General features: G+C 39.9%; 1 protein-coding gene across 2 annotated transcripts in view; it reads right to left on the bottom strand.

Moving 5' to 3' along the window:
* ZMAT3 (zinc finger matrin-type 3) overlaps positions 1 to 14,312 on the bottom strand; it is a 51,996-nt gene that overhangs the window by 37,133 nt on the left and 551 nt on the right. The window lies entirely within an intron of this gene.

Here is a 14,312-nt window from a genome sequence, read left to right as displayed (position 1 = left end):
CACATGAGACCTCTTACAGCTGCTTCTTCAGTGTGTCATGACATGTCCACTTAAATCCTATTGGCCAAAACCTTTCATATAGTCAAACCCCAAGTCAGTGGAGAAGTCTACAGCTTCCATAGGCAAATCACATGTCAATGGACATGGATTATAATCTTACAGAGCAGTGGTGGGTGGTGGTTAATTATAAACAATAATGCAATCTGCCTCAAACTCAGGGAAGCATTTTTTTTCATCCTAGAGCTTTTGGTGTATATCTTAAAGAAGGGATTTATACCTCCCCCTCATAGTCAAGATTAGCTTGAAAGAAACTATGGAGTTAGAAAAAACAGAACCCCCAGATACCTTTCTAAGATCTGAAGACAGAGGAGATGTGAGTTCTATTGCTAGGGTAGAGATCAGAAAAACAACCAAGGTCCTGGGGCTTCTCTTTAATAAGCCAACAGAGAGCAAGCAGCATTAGCATGAAGTATTTGAGTATGAAGAGCCAGAGGAATGCCCCAACACCTGTTCTTTGGTATCTATAGCATTAAAGACCATTCAAAAGGGCTGAGAGAGGACTATAAAGGGTGGAATGGCTTAGAGGTCAAAACAAAGAAGGACAGAGCTAAGTGCATAAAGCAATGGAAAAGTAGACATCAGTTTCTGAGGTAAAGCCAAGGGCATTTGCATCTGTGAACCAGGTATCTCCCCTTGCCACCTGCCTCCACACCCCATCCCAAAGAATTTAGTGGCTACCCTGAGAAGAACAAGGGGGAGTCAGATCATTATAAAGAGATTACATTTTAACCAGAAATGATTTGGGGACAGGAGAGATTTGTGGGTAACAGAAGTACATGTGGAATTGGCCAAGTTAAGTATTCTGGCTTTAGGAAGAATTAGATCTTGACACTGAGACTAATTTCAATTATTTTTTTTAAATATTTTGCACTCTTGAGTTTTATGACCTGACTTAACATAACTAGTATATTTTGTATCACCATGCTTGATTAGATAAATGGATGAATGAATAAATGAATGAATGAGATATTTCTGATTCCTCCCCTTTATAATAAGGATTATAGTGCCTCACAATTATACTTCATAGGAATGTTGTCTTCTTGGTGAAACTATCGTGTGGGAAACTCTCTGAACTTATCAGAAGGAAACTCCCATATTGAAATAAGGATAGATATTTTTCATTATGTTAGATCCCTTACTGAGAAAATCTACATTTTGCATGAGTTTATTTACCAAGGAGTTGGTTCCAACATACTTTTGGTGTCATGGCTTGAGCCTATGGGGAATCTAAACCAGGAGGCTTCATGCTATTCCCAAAATCAGAAAAAAAGGGAAATACTCATTCCTCTCCATGGACTGATGCAATTTGTCAGGTCAGATCCCCTTTGGAATGTAAATTTCCTTCATTCTTTGAGACTACGTCCTTTACTCTCATGCCCAGGCTGTGACACATTATATCTTCCAGATCTCCTTTGTTCTTTAAATCATAGGGAAAACCTTTAAAATTATTTGTCTCTCACACTAACCCCTGCTTTTCAACACAATCCTTCCTTTCTAATCAAAGCAGCACAACAAAAATCAAACAAAATAATCTCTCAGGCATTTTAATAGCATTTTAACATTTTTTACTTAAAAATAAAGTGTGAAGAAATAGTGGGAAAATGGTGATAGCCCTGACATGAGTTTTTAACCTCCCTAAATTCCCCTGATTAAAAAACTAGACAAAGTAGCAAACCCAAAACTCTGTAGACAACGACTACCATAAAGTATCCCCACAACCCCAAATACAGGTGATGATACGGCAAACCACCAAGAGCTACAGAACTGTGTGGTTTCAGCAAGAGAAAGCAGAGAGAAACAGCAGGGACATCGGACAGACTGAGAAACTAGCTGACTGGGACTCACTGGAAAGCTCAGTGGGCCGAGCTGAGGACAGCAGCTGAAACTGAAAGGAGCTCCGCCCAGTCCAGGAGCAGATGCATGCAATGGGTACATTTTGAGTTCTGAAGGGAATGGAGCACTTTGAGGCCCATTAACTCTCAGAGTTAACTAACCCTAACTCCATTCCCCAGCTGAGGAGAAAGTGCTGGGAATAGAATGCAAATAGTGCAGATTAGAGAAATAGGAAAGAGATGATCCAGAATTGAAGAGAGGAAGGAGCCAGGAGATCTCAGAAAGTAAGCCAGGAGCCTGGTGAACATAACATGAGGAAAAGAGAAGAATGAGCTCTAAAGCCTGAAGTTAAAAACGTATCTTAAGGGCGCCTGGGTGGTTCAGATGGTTGAGCGTCTCCCTTCGGCTCAGGTCATGATCCCAGGGTCCATGGGATCGAGTCCCGCATGGGGCTCCCTGCTCCTTGGGAGACTGCTTCTCCCTCTGCCTCTCTCTCTCTCTCTCTCTGTCTCTCATGAATAAATAAATAAGAAATCTTGAAAAAAAATAAAAATTAAAAAAAATGTATCTTAAACCACCTATCCTTCAGCTCCTGATCAAACCTGTAGATTCAATGCCAAACTAGCAAGGCATAACAGAGGGCAGAGAAACATGTTAAATTGCATTATGGTGATGCACTCAACAAAATCCAGACATAGGACAAATAACCTGATTTCTTTAAGATTAAATTACACAGCAAAATGGGGGCAGGGAAAGAAGGGGGATGGAATATTTTTTAAAGTCTTTAACCTGCAGATTAACATTTCCCTCCAGGAGGAAGAAATCTCTATAAAGCTAGGAGCACCAAGGGCAAGACTAATATTCAGCTCAAGCAGTCAGGAAGAGAGAAAGCAAATTCTTCTTCCTCCATCTTTTTGTTATAGTCAGTCCTCAATAGATTGGATAATGCCCACCCACATTTCAGGGATTGGGAGGAATTCACTTTGCTCAGTCTACTGACTCGAATGCTAATCTCTTACAGAAACACCCTTGAGACACCCTCAAATAATGTTTTAAACAGATATGTAGACATCTCGTGATCCAGCCAAACTGACACATAAAATTAAAAATCACACCATGTGATATAATGAATGCTGTTTTAAGCTGCTAAAATTGGTTGATTTGTTAAGCAAAGATAACCAATATAAGCCTGTCCCCTTTTAAAAATTTTGTAAACTATATATAGTTTATATATATATAAATATATATCTCACTACTCTTTTTTGGTGTTGTTTTCTTGCTTATTATTCTTTACTGTTTATACTTCCTGATTAATGTTAGAATCACATTGTCAAATTCCCCAAAAAAACAAACCCCATTGGGCTTTTAATCTAAACTGCATCAACCAATTAATTAATTAATTAATTATTAATTTGGTTAGAAGTTAAAATTTTACAGCATTATCTTCCTAGCCATTCTACCATGATTCAAGATTTGTATGTCCTTCACTAAGATCTTGTGATATTTTTTATCAGTAGGTACATTATTTTATGTATTATTACAATTACTGAAATAAGTGAAATACGCATTTTGTTTTACTGAATGAAATCTATTTTCTTTTAGTAATTATTGCTGACATATAGAAAAATTACCAAAGCCTTGTATTATACTCGAGCATTTAAGTAACTTTATTATCTGCTTGTGCTATCACTAGAGTTGTACATTCTGCCCTGTGGGCAGATTTATCAATATACAAGAGAGAGGGGCGCCTGGGTGGCTCAGTCGTTAAGTGTCTGCCTTCCGCTCTGGTCATGATCTCAGGGTCCTGGGATGGAGCCCGGCATCGGGCTCCCTGCTCTGCGGGAAGCCTTTTTTTCCCTCTGCGCTCCCCCTGCTTGTGTTCTCTCTCTCTCTCTGTCTCCCTCTGTCAAATAAATAAATAAAATCTTTAAAATATATATATATATATATATATATACACAAGAGAGAAAATGAATACTTTAAATATCATGGCAATCATATTTCTTTTCTGTATCCTGTGAGTTTTAAGATTATCCAATTTAGGCCTTAAAATCTACAAGCAGCAGAAATAATTGGCTACTTTCCTAAAAACTCCATATTTTTGCCCTCACCTAATATCCTTCTCCTTTCACAATCTATATAACTTACTCTGTCAACTCTAAAAAATACTAGAGTTAACTTTTCCTTTAAAAAATGCCTTCTTGGGGCGCCTGGGCGGCTCAGATTATGATCCTGGAGTTCCGGGATCGAGTCCCACATCAGGCTCCCTGCTCAGCAGGGAGTCTGCTTCTCCCTCTGACCCTCCCCTCTCTCATGCTCTCTCTCTCTATCTCATTCTCTCTCTCAAATAGATAAATAAAATCTTTAATAAATAAATAAATAAATAAAAATGCCTTTCTTATTCTGCCCAGTTAGTTTCCATCTGTTTCTTGTCACTGACATCACTAATGTGATCTCAATTTTGCACACCCATTATGAAAAAGCCAAACCATACTTTTTCCTGACCCTTCACCCTTGCAATCACTATTCTGTTTGGGAGAAATCATTGTGCATCCACATATTCTTATCTGTACCATTTTGTGTATGTGCTTATCAGTGATATCTAATAATGACAAGAATGGTACATTTATTTAACGTTGAAAAGGAAGGACACTAATGGGAAATAAGAGCCTACTATGTCAACCCCTGTATGGATGGCTGTATGATCCTTACAACAACTCCAATGAGGTAGGTGTTCATTTATCCATTTTATTGATGAGGGAAATGATTCTGAAACCCTGGATTCTAGTTCAAGATTGTTCAATTTAGATCTCTTGGACCCCAAAGTCTTGATTTCCACTCAATCAGAGCTTCTCAAACTCTAAATATGCACACAAGTCACCTGAGATCTTGTTAAAATGCAGATAACGTTTCTGTAGGTCTGAGATAAGGACTGAGATTCTACATTTCCAACAAGCTCCCAGGTGATGTCAACACTGGTAGTCTCTATACCACCCTTTGAGTAGCAAAACAGATTGCATGGAATTTAAGACAATCTGACTCATTGGAAGGAGCATAGGCTTTGGAATTTGATCATCTGAACTCAAATTCTAGTGCAGTTACTTAACAGCCTTCTAACCTAGCATAGATTCTTTCTGAACCTCAGTTCCTTAGTTTGAAGTATGGAGAAAATAAGACCAACTTCACAGGATTGTTAGAATAAAAAGATAATGTATGTCCAGTATGTGACACATAACAGAGGCCTCTCCTTGATTTGCCTCTTCTTGAGAACTTAGAATATTGCTATAAAATTTGTAGCCGTTCAGTAGGTGTACTTCTTGGTGTCAATGACAGAAACAAGTAAAACTGATTTAGGCAGAAGGAATGGAAGGATTTTGGGGATTTCCTAGTAGCCCAACTATGAGAAAGGCAGCTGGGCTCCTGGAACCAAGAACTCAGTTGCTGCTGGGAATCTCTCTCTAGGATCCGGTTCTCTCCTAGGGCAAATGGGATTCACACTGTTTCACTGCAGTCTTGTGTCCCACAGGTAGGAGACTTGGATGCCAATAGTTCCCAAACATTATAGCTTTAAGATTTCCACCATCAGAGAAGGCTGAATCTAGGCTCTATCTTTCGGGTCCAAATTTCAAAACCCTTGAAACAGAATTTCCTTGGATCAGAGTGGGTCAGATGTTCACCCTTGAATCCAACATCACTGGTCAGAAAGGCAGTGGCTTAGAGAAGAAGGTATTGCTAGTGAAGTACCAGCTACTTCACTGAGTCAATTGGTGATGACTACAGTGAAAGACATTAGTACCAAAGGAAAGAACTGGAAGAAACCTAGGTACTTGTCCCAGTTGTGACACTAGTTTTCTAAGTGACTGTGGGTAAATCACTTAATAGCGGGTGCCTGGGTGGCTCAGTTGGTTAAGCGACTGCCTTCGGCTCAGGTCATGATCCTGGAGTCCCAGGATCGAGTCCCGCATCGGGCTCCCTGCTCAGCGGGGAGTCTGCTTCTCCCTCTGACCCTCTTCCCTCTCGTGCTCTCTCTCATTCTCTCTCTCTCAAATAAATAAATAAAATCTTTAAAAAAAAAAAAAAATCACTTAATAGCTTAGAGCATCGTCTTCCTTATTTGCATAATAAGTGCTTTGGATTAGAGATCTGAGCTCACATCCAAATATAAGATTTTATGAATCTATACATATATGTGATAAAAATGTAGAATTCCTTCCAATTTAACTGTTAGCTTTTTGGGGAAAAAAATCTCTCAAATGGCACCATCTTCCATTAGTATTTTCCAAGTGATTAAAGAATGGCAGGCACACCTGCTGAGGTCCCAATGATCCATTCCAGGGCTAGCGTTCTTTAACATCGGTCAGTGTGGCTCACAAGCCGCTTTTGAAAGGAGAGTGCACTCAAAGTTGACAACTATTTGTGGTTTGTCACCACCTGTCCCTGGCCTATACTGTCAAATTAGTTTTTATTTTTGAGCAGGACAACCCCACCCTCCCTTTGCTTTACAAGCAGGGGCCTGGAAACAATCACCACAAGTAAGAAAAACATATCCATGGTTGAAGTTTCAGCTGGAAAGGTATGAATAGAAAAGACCCTGCCAACTAGCTTCCAAGAAGTTTGCTATTACTTTAAAGGATTCTGTCACCTCATTCATGTATTCATTTAACAAACATCAATCAAAGTCCGCTTTGTTTCAGACACTGTTCTCGGTGCTGGGGATACAGCAGAGAAGAAGGCAAACAAGATCCCGGAGTTCTTGGTACTTACATGCTAATTAAGAAGATAAATAATAAATGCAAAATAAAGACATGGATAAAATAATATCAAAAGGCTATGGTGCTATGAAGAAAATGTGTCTTTTTAAAAAAAAGTGACTAGATGGGTGCCTGGGTGGCTCAGTCGGTTAAGCGATTGCCTTCGGCTCAGGTCATGATCCTGGAGTCCTGGGATCGAGTCCCGCATCGAGTCCCGCGTCGGGCTCCCTGCTCGGCGGGGAGTCTGCTTCTCCCTCTGACCCTCTTCCGTCTCGTGCTCTCTATCTCTCATTCTCTCCTTCTCAAATAAATAAATAAAATCTTTTAAAAAAAAAGTGACTAGAGAATGCATAACAGAGGAAACCTGAGAGAAGGGTCAGTAAGGAAGATATTTCTAAGAAGGTAATAGTTGAACAGAAGCCTGAATAAGCAGAAGAGTTCTGTCACTTGAAGATTTAAAAGAAAAACATTACAGTCAGAAGGCAAGAAGCCTGAGGCAGGAATTAAGATGATGTGGTGGAGAAAGAGAAAAAAGTTCAATACGAATTAAAAGGGGAGTGATAGAAGATGATGTTGGAAAAAGAGACAAGGCCAAATCATGGAAGCCACAGAAAGAATTTGAGTTTTATGCTAAGTGCAATGAGAAGGTTGAATTCTTTTGAACAGAGAATAACACCATCTGATTCTTACTTTTATGATCACTTTATTAACTGTGTGAAAAATGGCCTGGGGGTGCCTGGCTGGCTCATTTGGTAGAGCATGTGACTCTTGATCTTCATGTGCTGAGTTCAAGCCCCACATCGAGTGTTGAGTGTAGAGATCACTTAAAAAATTAAAAAAAAAAAAATGGCCTGCCACATTAGATTGATTCCAAAAATATATCAGCTTAACATTAGAAAACCAATTATGTAATTAAGCATGTTAGCAAACTAAAAGAGGAAATCCGTGATAATTTCAATAGATGCCGGAAAAGCTTTTGATTAAAAATGCAAGATCTGTTTATGATTTTAAAAATTAGCACTCTCAGTTTCCAGTCTGGCATGTAAGAAGCTGGGAAGTCACCACTTCACCCTAACAACAAGTAAAAAACTGAATAAACTGAAAAATCAACAACTATCCCCAGAGTTGAAGATAAATGGGGTCAAGGGTAAATCACTGTCCCTAAAATTAGAGAGACCAACAAGAGAATACAAAGAATCACAACTTAGTGGAGCAAAAACCCATAATCAAAAACCTCCTTGGATGCTAGTGGCTGGAGTAGGCAAAGCTGAACTATAATTGACAAATTACCGGAAGTTCACTATAGACCATTCTGAGAGTTAAAAACTCGAGGAGGACCCAGTTAAGGAGGGAGGGGGAGGGGCACACTTTTGTAAGTTTTAGCTCCTGGAGTTCTACCAGGTTCTCAAAGTGAGAAAAATCCTCTTGCTCTTCCAGCAGCAGGGAGGTAAAAGGAACTGTTTTTGAAATATGCAAGAGCAGTCTGTCCTTAATAAGATCAACCCTCAGGAGATACTATTTAACCAGAGACTAACCTGCCAGGGTCTTAACAAAGCCTAACTGGCCTGGGAGAAGAGAAGAACCCAACTCCAGTCCACTCTAGCCAAGCTGTCCCACCTAAGGGGTGCAAGGAAGTGGGGGTGACTAAGAAGCATGTGTGAAGTTCACAGTCCAGAGGCACAGGCTCACTAAAAGCCTAAGACAGACTCAGAAGACTATAGAACACTTCCCCCGCCCCCTCACCTACCACCATATCATTAAAGCCTATTTACAGCAGTTCATTCTGCCCAGGATATCATGTCCAGATATCAAGACAAAAAAATTACAAGGCATACTAAAAGGCAAAAATAATAATAATAATAATAATAATAATTTGGAGAGAAAGAACAAGCATCAGAACCAGAGTCAGATATGGCAGGATGTTGGAATTATCAGACTGGGAATTTAAAACAACTATGATTAATATTCTAAGGGCTCTAATGGATCAAAACCACCGTAACAGAAATGAAAAATGCCTTTATGTGTTTATTAGGAAACTGGACATGCCAAAGAAAAGAATGTCTGAGCTTGAGCATATCTCAACTGAAACCTCTAAAACTGAAAAGCAAAGAGAAAAAAGACTGTGGGGGAAAAAAACAAACAGAACAGAATATCCAAGGGCTGTGGAACAACTACAAAAGATGTAGCATTCTCATAAAACAGTGCAGATCTAATAAGTCTTATCATCCAACCCAAGGAGAAACTTGAAGGCAGAGATTGCCCAACAGAAGTAGGCCGGGAAAAAATCCGACCGGTATCCCCACACACCTAGTCATAGGCTAAAGAGTGTGCCTATGTCTCAAATGCTGCAGTAGATTCCACAGTTGCTACAGTGGAGGGTGCCAACCAACTGCACACCTCACAGTTGAATGGCAAGTTCTTTCCTAAAGGAAGATCTGAGTAGCCCAACTTCAAGTCTGCCATAGTCCCTCCCTTGCACCCAGTAGATCCACTATTTCACACTCATTTAGGAAGCAGCTTCTCCTCTCTTGCTAATGGAGGAAATTAGTAGAAGGATGTTAGTAGAACAAACTACAGCCCCATTCTTATCGGTAATCTCCAGACAGCAACTGATCTTCATCCTCTAACCTCCTCCATTCTCCCTCACCCTCCCCTGTCAGCCCTGCAGGTCTTGATGGCTTACCCTTAGGTGTGAACTACACCTTCATTCCTGAGGGGTCTGAGCCCTGGGTAACCATTCACTTTTCAGGCTATGGTTGCTGTACTTCTCCAGTCAGAGCTCCACTTATCAGCTTGAGTTCCACATTGTTCTTCCCATATTGTTTCCCATGATATAACAGTATCCTACTGATCAGAGATAATTACCCCTGTCAAAATGGTGACTGCTCTTCTCATCTGCAGATTCCTAGGTAAACAATATCTAAAGTGCCTAGGCAATAGCCATATCTTGTAGTTCAATGAGATTATAGCTGTGTCCCCTGGATAGTACATCCCTTTTAGGGACCAGGACCTCTATCTCACAGTTGCAGGAGGATTTCAGGGATAGGAAGCAGTATTTCCTCCAATGGATCATTATGAATAATGATAAGTGAGGCTTAGTCCTATCTCAATCCCTTGGATCCTGAGTGCATGTGTACTTCCTATGGGGAACGCAGTGCCCTATGGAGGTCTCTAAATCATATGCATCAAGCAAGATGATGTTTCAGTCTCACAAAATATTACATCTGTCCCTAGGGATATCATGCTCTATTAACCATCTCCTCAATTCTCTGTAGCTCAAGCCTGCTACTATGAATTGAATGTTTGTGTCCACCCAAAAGCTGTGTGTTGAAAGCCTTAAAACCCAATGTGATGGTATTTGGTAGAGTTTTTGAGAGGTAATTAGGTTTAGATGAAGTCATGAGAGAAAGCCCCCATGATGAGATTGGTGTTCCTGCAAGAAGAGGAGACCAGAGTGTCCTCCCTCTACCACGTGAGGATACAGCAAGAAAAAGGCTGTCTGCAAACCAAAAAGAGGGCCTTCACCAGAAACCACGACCCATACTGACACCCTGATTGCTGACTTCTAGCCTCCAGAAGTGAGAAATAAATTTCTGTTGTCTTAAGCCAGTCAGTGTATGGTATTTGTTTTAGTAACCCAAACTGAGCAAGACAGCTGCCACTCCAGCCTCTCTGGACGTTACAATAGTTGGAACTCCTTGGCTTCTGGCACCTAAGCTTTACCCCGTGGGCTCTATAGCTTTGAGGCCCCATTGTCCCCATTTCTACCATGAGCCAAGCTAAGCAATAGTCTCTCCTACCATTGATCATGGACTGCAAAGGAGAACCACCACTGACCTAGTTAGTGATGCCCCTCTCACTTGTGCATTCATGATGGCCTTGGTAAATAGTGTGTCCTCTGGGTCTTGGACCTTAATTCCCTGGTGGGTTTTCTGGCAGCATATAATGTGAACATTTTGGCATGCCCTGTCTCTAAGCCTTTTAATCCCTTCCTCCACCGTTAGCCACGGTAATTCAGGCATTTCAGTATCATTCAGCATGGGCCCTTGTCTTCTTCAAGTTTCTTACAGTCCCCCTAGCAATGACTTTACATCATGCTCTGGGGTCCTTGTCATGATGTTAAATCTCATATCCTAAGACAGTGGTCCCAGGTCAATAACCTCTTCCGCATCCAGTCTTAAATTTTAGCCATTTAAGAACTTTCCCTGGGTCCTGCCAGTACCTGCCGGCCAATTCTTGCAGCTCCTTTGTGGTATGATCTTCCTTCCCCTTTTTGGTCAAGTCTAGTATGTCCCTGGACTGGCTATACTGTGATTTAGTCTTCGTTATTGGCCTGAAAGCCAGGAGAGTGAGCAAGGGCAGAGCTTGAGGGAGCCTCTGCTGCCCCTCGCAGGGGAGGGGCCATGAGAATAGGAGATGGGAGTGCTAGTTTTTAATAGTGAGGGCAACCTGTGCTGGCTCTGAGAGTTCAGAGGAATCTGGGGATTCAAAATCTTTGGGGTTATCCACACAAATGTTCCCATCCCATGTGTCAGGGACCCACGCTTCCCAACCACAGCCCCAACTGTAGCATAGGAGTCCTGCCTTAGCTGAGTACTCAATTGTGTTTGTAGCTTGGTGATCAAAATGTTAAATCCCCAGTATGGTTTTCAGCAATCTCTGCTCTCTCAGTTCAGGGAATAAAGGCCTTTAGGAGTTACCAAAGAGGCCCTATGACGGTCACACCTAGTTTTCAATTGTTTGTTAAATGCCCTCAGCATTCCATTATCCCTCTGTTGTCAGGGCAGCAATGCAACTTAGTAACAGCCAACGGGTTTCAGTAGGCCTGTCTACCCACCACCAGGCACTTTTCAAAAGCCTGAATTACTGCACCATTGAAGGTGCTCACCTCCAAAAGAACATTTTCCCAAATCACCACGGGTGGAAGTTGTAGCAATTTGGCTGCCATTTTGTATATAAACTCTCTTTGCCTCATATACCACCTAGAATGGGGTTGTCATTGCCCCCCAATTGGTGCCTTACTGCATCGCTTCAGGTCTTGAGTAGGCAGGCACTAAGATAATATTAGGAGGGCAAGAGACTTATTGGAGGTTGATGTCTGAAATTTAAAGGGAATGAAGCAGGACTGGACAGGGAAGTCTTCAAGAAACAATGCAGATCTGAAAGTCTTAATCAGTGCAATGGGCAGGATTAAAACCGCTATTAGAACTCTTGCATCCTATTTTATAATACGTCTGTTTGAATATGGAAACAATGTTTTAAATTAGTTACTGCCAGGGGGGAAAATGAGTAACAGCATGTCCTATGGTAAGTGGACAAAATGTTATAGCAGTGAATGCATCGATTTTATAAAATTGGATTGAAACAAGCTCCTACCAAATATGTTTTCAATTTCTTGTCAATTTCTCTTCTCTCTTGAGGTAACAATATTTTGGAGACCCTAGAATCTCATAAATCTGTGGACAGAGCCTGATAAAATATTTATTCGTATGTTTGTTTTTACTACATCACAAGGTATGAAGGGAAATCATCAAGAGGAGACACTCAGAACGCAGCTACCAAGATAATAGGTTGCAAGCAGAAATCCAGGCTAATGTCAAGCATCCTATGAAAACATGTTCCTAGTGACATAAGAAAGACATTCCAGAGTCAGTACCTTTTACAATTTGGGGATTAATTGTCAAAAGATATTTTCAATGAAGAAAGTGAGCTTTTACCATTAAATCTATAATTTTTATCACGTGTAAATTTAAGTCTCAAATGGTTCATGATCCTCAAGATCAACTTTCTTCACATACCCTCAAAAATCATTTTTCATTGAAGCGATGCTATTGTTTTTGATAAAAATGTTCACAGCCTGTCATTTCTGCCATCCTGTTAAACATGCTAAGTAGAGAAGCAAATTTTTTCAGATGAAATGTTCTCAGTAAATAATGCAGGATTAGTTAATAAATTCAGGAAATAAGCACTCCTACAGCTTTATGTGTGATACCCATTTATTCATTTTTTTCAGTTGCCCCTCTATTCTTTTAAAATTTACATATCTTGTTGAAAATATTTGTTTGCCCTTGGCAAATAAAGATGATTTCACAAATATTCGCATGGCAAACAATAGTAAAGAAAAACCAATGAAAAGTAGATCAATAACTTGTCTTCACCATAATAGTGTTATGTTTGTTGGACTACATGTTTTAAGCATATCAAAGTCTGTCTTTTGATGGTATAGTTCAAAAAATTCCGTTGTTTCAGCTTGGATACCAATTTTTGAAGCAAAACATTTTGACCAAATCTTCACCAAATTTTCTCCTATTCGGCAGCGTCATTGCCAACAAGAATTCTAAAACTGATTTTATATTTTGTTTTCGTTTTAACTTTTGTAGTGATTTTTTTCTTCAGAATTCATGCAGTTTGTTTTTAAAAGCCACTGAAAGTTGGGTGGCTTTATGTACTCAAAAAAAAAAAAATTTATCCCTGTAAGTCATACTAAGGTTCAAGCTATTTTGTATCTCCAGATGCATCCATGACAGAGACATATACTGCTCACCAAATATGCATGTTCTCATCCACATTTCCTGATACATTTGCAGGTAGGTAAGCCTGTGTGACTAGTTTTGGGCTGGGATCAAGTGAGAAATAGCCACTGTTAAGTCTGTTAAGTCCATAAGATTTTGAGGTTAATTTGCTACCCCATATAACCTAGCTTTTGAGTATATTCTACATTTTTTATTAACTGCTGCTTCTTACTGCAGCTGACTCACTACTATGATTGGAGTAATGCTAACTCTTTTTTTTTTTTTCTGCCAATGAGGGAGTCTTTAAGGAAAATGCCACTTGCTCACAAGCTTTGATCATTTCCATTACTTTCTTTAAAATGAGTATAAACAGTTTACATATCTATAGGTTTTAAGCTTCATCAAGATTTTCATTTGCCACCACCAATAGTTTCAATTGAAAATTGAATTGAAATTGAATACAGTTTTAAATATTACCTTTTTAAGAAGACAAAGAGAGGCATTACAGTCATTTTAAAGCAGAATGTCAGGTATATTTGTATTACAAAGTAAGTCACTCCCATGGGAAGTAACATTAAGTGAAGTTTTATATTTGTAAACAAAGACTTGATTATGGGAAATTGTGTAAGGAAGTTGAGCTGATTTGTGAGAAAATTATTTTCTATGATTAAAATCATAAATAAATAAGTACACAAATACACGTAGGGGTTTAAAAAGAGGCCACCTTGTTCTTCAAAATACTTAATGTGTGGGGGCCCCTGGATATCTCAGTCTATTATCGTCCAACTCTTGATTTTGGCTCACGCCATGGTCTCAGGGTGGTGAGATGGATTGGGCTCCATGCTTAACACGGAGTATACTTGTCCCTCTCCCTCTGCTCCTCCCCCCCACTCTTGTACTATTTCTCTCTCAAATAAATAAATAAAATCTTAAAAAAAAAAACAAACCCTTAATGTGTGAACCTTCACAGGCTGAGAAATCACATGGTCCAGTTCTAAGCACTACTTCGGAGGAAGAGCCAGAGGGTGGATAACAGGGAGGAGGTGGGCTCACAGTCATAATGCGCTCAACTGGGAGGAGGGAAGGAACAAATAAACCAGATTTCTTCAATGACACAAAAGTCTAAATTTCCCAGGAATTACTGGTATGTAAAAAT

The sequence above is a fragment of the Callorhinus ursinus genome, unplaced genomic scaffold (genome assembly GCF_003265705.2).
Source record: "Callorhinus ursinus isolate GAN/ISIS: 27379988/994484 unplaced genomic scaffold, GSC_fseal_2.0 scaffold1, whole genome shotgun sequence".
Taxonomy (NCBI): Eukaryota; Metazoa; Chordata; class Mammalia; order Carnivora; family Otariidae; genus Callorhinus; species Callorhinus ursinus.
Note: the sequence above shows the minus strand (reverse complement) of the source record. Positions and strands in the feature narration are given on the sequence as shown.